General features: G+C 31.5%; 1 pseudogene; it reads right to left on the minus strand.

Moving 5' to 3' along the window:
• LOC107677645 (myomesin-3-like) overlaps positions 1-402 on the minus strand; it is a 62,141-nt pseudogene extending 61,739 nt beyond the window's left edge.
• Between the last annotated feature and the right edge of the window lie 6,645 nt (positions 403-7,047).

Genomic DNA, 7,047 nt, shown 5'->3' on the forward strand with positions numbered 1-7,047 from the left:
GAAAGTAATTGTCAGAGAGATTTTGAAAAATTCACAGTAAACACGAAAGCAAGATTGAAAACAAACGATTTATTTTTTTTACTGTAAGCATTTGTGGTTGTGAATACAGTACTAGAGAAAAGAAAAGAAATACAACAATGTGTAGTTGGACAGAATCCAAACATAATTTTGAAAACAGATTATTATTCCAAAGGAATTGTGTGTGTGTGTGATGGTTGGGTGCATCTAGGCTCAATCCCTCCTCCGGGCTGGGTCCGGCCACAATACTTCATCCACGTCACATGCTATGTTCTCTCTTGCCAAACACTGTGGAAAGAACCTCCTTGTTTGGCGTATCCAACCTTGGATGGAGGCGGCATCAATGTCTCCACATGTCTCCACCATTGCCTGGAGAAGTGTCATGTTGACATAGGGATGACGATCATACACTTTCCAGCGCCATGTGGAGAAAAATTCCTCTATAGGGTTTAGAAATGGTGAATATGGAGGCAGTAGACAACAGAAAAATGGGGATGAGTAACAAACCAGTTTTGGACCTGATGGGCGCGATGAAAGCTGACATTATCCCAGATGACAAATCTTGCCTGGTCTTCACTCTGCAGACCTTGAACAAGCAAATCATGAACAGCATCCAGAAAACTTATGTGATCAGTGTTATAGGGGCCAAGTCTGGCATGATGGTGCAGGACACCATTCTGTGTAATTGCAGCACACATTGTAATGTTTCCGCCACGTTGTCCAGGGACATTGACAATGGCCCTTTGTCCAATGACATTTCTCCCCCTTCTTCTGGTTTTGCTGAGATTGAAGCCCACCTCATCCACATAAATGTATTCATGGATGATAGCATGGGCATCCATCTCCAAAATTCTCTGTAAAAGACTAAATAACATGTAGATCAGTATATGCACAACCCAATAGCTTGACTTGGTAGGTGCAAGTCTGATATATTGGAGAAAGTGTTGTATGCATACCTCCACAAAGTCATGTCGAAGGTTCTTGACTCTGTCACAGTTCCTTTCAAATGGGACCTTATACAGCTGTTTCATTCTCAGTTGATTTCTCTGGAGGACACGATGTATTGTTGAGAGCTCACAGCATTTATGTTAGCAAAAATTGTGGCATCAAGGATATTACATATTTCACGAATTCTTATAGCATTATTGGCCAAAACCAAATTCACGATAGCCGTCTCTTGCTCTTCAGTGAACTTGTGACCTCGCCCACAATGAAACCTTCAAAAGTGTTTTATGAAATTGAAAACTGAGTCAAAGGCCAAAAATTAGTCTATGGTTTTGCAGATGTGGTGTGTGGTTCTGCTGTTTCAGAAATTGTGTGACAAGTAAAGATTTGGTGTGTAAGCAGTTGAAAAAAACTGTAAACAACCAAATAAATAAATAAATGAAGTTACATAATATTTTACAACGTTATCAAGAACATGTTCAGGTCATATATACCACCAAAATCGATTGTAATGAAGGAAGGAAGGAACGAATGAATGATGAATAATTATTTTGCTTAAAGAAATTCAAGGCTTACTAAAACAACAACAACAACAAAAAACTATTGCTATTTTTTCATTGTGAGAATAAACAAACAAACAAACAGGCTGAAAATATTTTAGATAATATTTTGATTACATTTTGCTTAAAGAAATTTAAGCAACATTTAAAAAAATCTTACTATTTTTTTTTACATTGTAATAATGTAAAAAAAGAAAGATGTAAAGAAAGAAATATAACTTAATTTTTCAAATTTCATTTTGACATATATTCACATAGAAAAGAGTTATTTTAAATTCTAGTAATATTTCACAATTTTGCTGTTTTTACTGTAGTTTTGAGCAGCCTTGCTGAGCACTTCTTTCAAAAAATCTTATTGACTAAACTTTTGAATGGTATATTTGTCTTTCTTAAGTAATATTGTCCTGTTTTAAAACAGCAAAACACATTTTAATAGATTAGGAATAAATATATAAATAATAAACCTACTGTACCAATGAGTAATGCAAAAAGTGTTTTTGCCACAAAATTAATTTTATTTAATTTTTTTAATGTTTTTTTTTTTTTGCATTGTGACAATAAATAAATCAAAAGGCTGATATTTATATAAAATATTTTAGGTAATATTTTGATATTATTAAGAACATGTTCAGGTTATATTTCACCCCAAAATGCAAATAAAATGAATTAAGCGAATACATATTTTGCTATATTTTAAAAACTTTTTTCTTTTCTTTTCTATCTTTCTTTAATTTTTCATTGCGTCATTTGTCATTTTACATAATTTGATTTTACCAAGAACATGCTCGTGTTATTTCACCCCAAAATCAAATGAGTCGTTGTGGTTTGTGCTGTACTTCTGTAATTCAGTGAACGGTAGTGGGCGCTGTGAGCACAAATCAAGCTCAGTGAGAATACGGAGATTACTGAATATCTAGTCTTTTCTCTGTAGAGCATAGATTAAAGTGTAAATGATATGGGAGGTTACAGTATGTACAGTCTTTACACTAAATGCCTAAGCTACTGATGAACAGGAACTGATGAAATAATCCTTCACACCTTAACAAATTCAGCTTCCTTCAGATAGTATATTTCATGCACAATTCTTTCATTTTGTGCAGCCGCACATGTGTAAATAATATAACTCTTACAGTTGAACCTGTTAGCTGCTATAACATGTTTAAAGCAGCATCACTGAGATGGAGAGGAGAGAAAAGCGAGAGACTGATGGAATGAAAGAGAAAGCCGTTTGCACTGATGTGCTGTCTGTCTGTCGCACTGAAAGCTCTGCATCTGTTAACAAACAACATTCACAACCTCACAGAGACTTTTCTACACTATTATACTCATCTACTCGATCACTATTACTGTTACTCATACTCAAGGTTATATTCAGAAGATGCACAAAAATCTAGTCCTGTTACTTTTATTTTTAATTAAATTAATCTCAATTTAATTTTATATTTATTTTACTTTTTAAATTTACATTTTTATATGTAATGTAATTTAATTTTACTGTAAGGTTAGGAATAAATTTGTGTTCAGGAAATGTACAAATGTAGTCCTATTGATTTGTATTTTATTTAATTTAATTTTAATTAAATTAATCTTATTTTATTTATTATTTATTTATTTATTTTAAAATTTAGACTTATGTAATTTTATATGTATATTTAAATGTAATAATTTAATTTAATTTAATCGAAAGATTTGGAATATATTTGTGTCCAGAAAATGTACAAATCTAGTACTGTTTTAATTATTTTTTTAATTGTTTAATTTAATATAATATAATATTTAATTTATTTTTAAATTTTTTCATTTCATTAATTCAAATGTAAATAATTTAATGTTTAATTTAATTTAATCTTATTTTTATTTATTATTTTATTTTAAAATTAAATGCATTTAATGTTACATTTATTTTAATTTTACTTTTAAAATTTTATTACATTTTTACATTAAATTTTACTGAAAGGTTAGGAATATATTTGTGTTCAGAAAATGTACAAATCTAGTCCTATTGTATTGTATTTTATCTTATTTTTAATTAAATAGAATTCATCTTTATTATTTGTTTATTTTAAAACACAGATTTATCTAATTTTACATGCATATTTAAATTTAACATATTTTTTTAATAATTTGATTTTTAATTTAATTTAATTTAATTTAATTTAATTTAATTTAATTTAACTGAAAGATTTGGAATATATTTGTGTCCAGAAACGGTACAAATCTAGTCCTATTTTTATGAATTATTTTATTGTTTAATATAATATAATATTTAATTTATTTTAAAATTTTATTTCATTTTAAAATTTTACTTAATTTTTAATTGAATGGAATTTTACTGAATGGAATATTGTGGTTTCTGATACAAGCCCTGTTTCTCAACACCATTGTCCAATGTCATTAATATTACTCTCTATATTACTGTCTATCTCTTCACGTTCGATATTCTAATGTGAATCTGAACAGGTGTGAATGTCAGCCGTTCTCATCTAGTTTTGTACATCTATGTCAGAGCGAAGGCTGCTGTTTGTGCCTGTAACGCTGCGAGGGTTTAACGGCCTGGATTCAGTCTCCACTGTTAGCTGATGGACACAGACAGACTCTGAATATCAGACAATATCAGACCGACACTGAAGCCAAGACCTCAGCTCAGAGTCCTGCTTCAGACCGCTTTAAAAGCCATTTTGACCTTCAGGTGTTTTGTGCAAGCCATGATTACATCACTGTCCATTTACAATGTAATATACACTACTGATCAAAAGCAGAAATTCATACTTTTATTCAGTAAGGATGCATTAAACTGATCAAAAGTGACCGTAAAGACATCTATAATATAACAAAATATTTCATTTTCAAATAAATGCTGTTTATTTTTTTACTTTCTTTTCATCTGTGAATCCTGAAAAATAAAATGTATCACGGTTTTCACAAAAATATGAAGCAGCACAACTGTTTTCAACATTGTAATCATAATAATCAGAAATGTTTCTCGAGCAGCAAATCAGCATATTAGAATGATTTCTGAAGATCATGTGACACTGAAGACTGGAGTAATGGCTGATGGAAATTCAGCTGCGCATCACAGAAATAAATTATATTTTAAAGGCTATTAAAATATAAACCATTAGTTTTATATTGTAATAACATTTTGCAAGATTACTGTTTTTTTCTGTATTTTTCATCAAATAAATGCAGCCTTCATGAGCAGAAGAGACTTCTTTAAAAAAATCTTACTGACCCTAAACATTTGAACGGTATATTTGTCTTTCTTAAATAACATTGCCCTGTTTTAAAACAGCAAAACACATTTGAATACATAAGTAATAAAAAGTAAATAAATAAATAAACCTACTGTACCCAATGAATAATGCAAAAAATGGCTTTGCCACAAAATTATTAATTATTATTATTATTTTTTTTGTTTACAACAGTTTTTCTTCTACTGTTGTAGGTGCATTATTATTTTTACTGGCTTGATATAGCTGTTAATTTCATGATTTTTGATGACAGATTTTTGATTTTGCTTGATTTGCTTGTTTCAAGAGGGCATTAGTTTTTTTTATAATGAGGTGTATTCGATCAAAATAAAGTGAACCTGTTTGGCAATTTCATGTCTTGTTTCATATTTCTCTCTAATAAACTGGCTAAAGGAGTAGTACCCTATATTTTCTCTCAGGTTTTACATCTAAGTTTTAAAAGGTCAAAAGTACACAAAATGAGTAAAAAGTCAATATTCACAAATGATTTCAAACAAAATATGATCCTCAGTTTTCTTCGCCTCTGATTCTTTAATTAACTCGCATGAGCACGGACAGCCGAGGCTCAAAGAAAATTTCCACTGGTATTTATGAAACTTCTGTGGTGTTTATGTGCGCTCGTCGCATAAATACAATCATTTCAACAGGATTCAAGGCAGAAACAGTCCTTCAGTCGATCCCGATCCACACTCATCTGTGTTATTAAAGTCCGTCCCGTTCTCAGAGGAACATGTGCGACTGACACCATGACAAAAGCAGAAGTTGATCTGTATGTTTGCGGATCTAAATGCGTCCTGACAAGCCAACAAAAGAAAAGAGGGAAGTGATTGCGATTAATTGTGTAATATGAGCTTGAGTGAAGAATGGCGATGCGTGAGATTCATTTAACGACCAAACACTGTCGGTTTTCACTTTGACTGTCAAATCAGCCAGAAGAGAAGTTCAAGTAACTGAAACTCACCAGCTTTGGCCAACATTACTGTATTATTGCATGAACTGTAAACAAGGCTTTTTGTCAGTTAACGGTCTGTGCGATGCATACAAATATCTAGATAGAGTTATGCTTTTATGTTGCTAAGATACTCTAATAAACATTTTTTCACTGTATTTTGCAGCGGATGAATCATGCAGTGTGGGCATCTCATGAAACTGTCAGTCCAGGACACATTTGAGCCCAAAATCAAAAGAAAGGGGGAAAAAAAACAAAACAAACAACAACAGGAAATTATATTAAGTTCTGTTATATGTTACCAGTCAAAAGATTGTAATAATTAAGATTTTGTAAGAAGTCTCTTCTGCTCATCAAGGCTGCATTTATATGTTAAAAAATACAGTGAAAGCAGTAAAATTGTGAAATATTATTACAATTTAAAATAGCTGTTTGCTATGTAAATATCTGTTAAAATGTAATTTATTTCTGTGTTCAAAGCTGTATTTTCAGCATCATTACTCCAGTCTTCAGTGTCACATGATCTTCAGAAATCATTCTAATATGCTGATCTGCTCAAGAAACATTTCTGATTATCATCAATGTTGAAAACAGTTGTGCTGCCCGATATTTTTGTGGAAACCGTGATGCATTTGATTTTTCAGGATTCACAGATGAATAGAAAGAACAGCAAACGCACAAGAGAACAGCATTTATTTGAAATAGAAATCTTTTGAAATCTTACATTATATAAATGTCTTTACTGTCACTCTTGATCAATTTAATGCATCCTTGATGAATAAAAATATGAACTTCTTTAAATCCGAATATTAGAATGATTCCTGAAGTGACACTGAAGACTGGCGCAATGATGCTGAAAATTCAGCATTGATCACAAAAATATATTGCATTTTAAAACATATTCAAATAGAAAACAGTTATTTTAAACTGTAATAATATTTCCAAATTTTACTGTATTTTTGATCAAATACAGCCTTGGTGAGCTGAAGAGACTTCTTTCATAAACCTTAAAAAAGTCTTAATTACTCCAGACTTTTGACTGGCACTATACTGTATTGCAATGTGCATTTTTAACATGATAAATTAAGCACAAGGTACAAACAATAGAGCAATGATGCATGAATGTCCTGGCCAGGTTGGTTTTGAGGAGCTTGTGTGTCTGTTGTTATAAATCTGGCCTTGAGCGCCAGTGTTCAGCTGGGAATGAGCTCAGAATAACTGCAGCACATGTCCTGAATATCAGGCAGAAACAGCTGCTTCCCCATCAGTAATTGTCATGTAACTCCACAGACGATCCTGAACATGTGCCACACTAAACAAGCTC

The sequence above is a fragment of the Sinocyclocheilus anshuiensis genome, unplaced genomic scaffold (genome assembly GCF_001515605.1).
Source record: "Sinocyclocheilus anshuiensis isolate Anshui unplaced genomic scaffold, SAMN03320099.WGS_v1.1 scaffold796, whole genome shotgun sequence".
NCBI lineage: Eukaryota > Metazoa > Chordata > Actinopteri > Cypriniformes > Cyprinidae > Sinocyclocheilus > Sinocyclocheilus anshuiensis.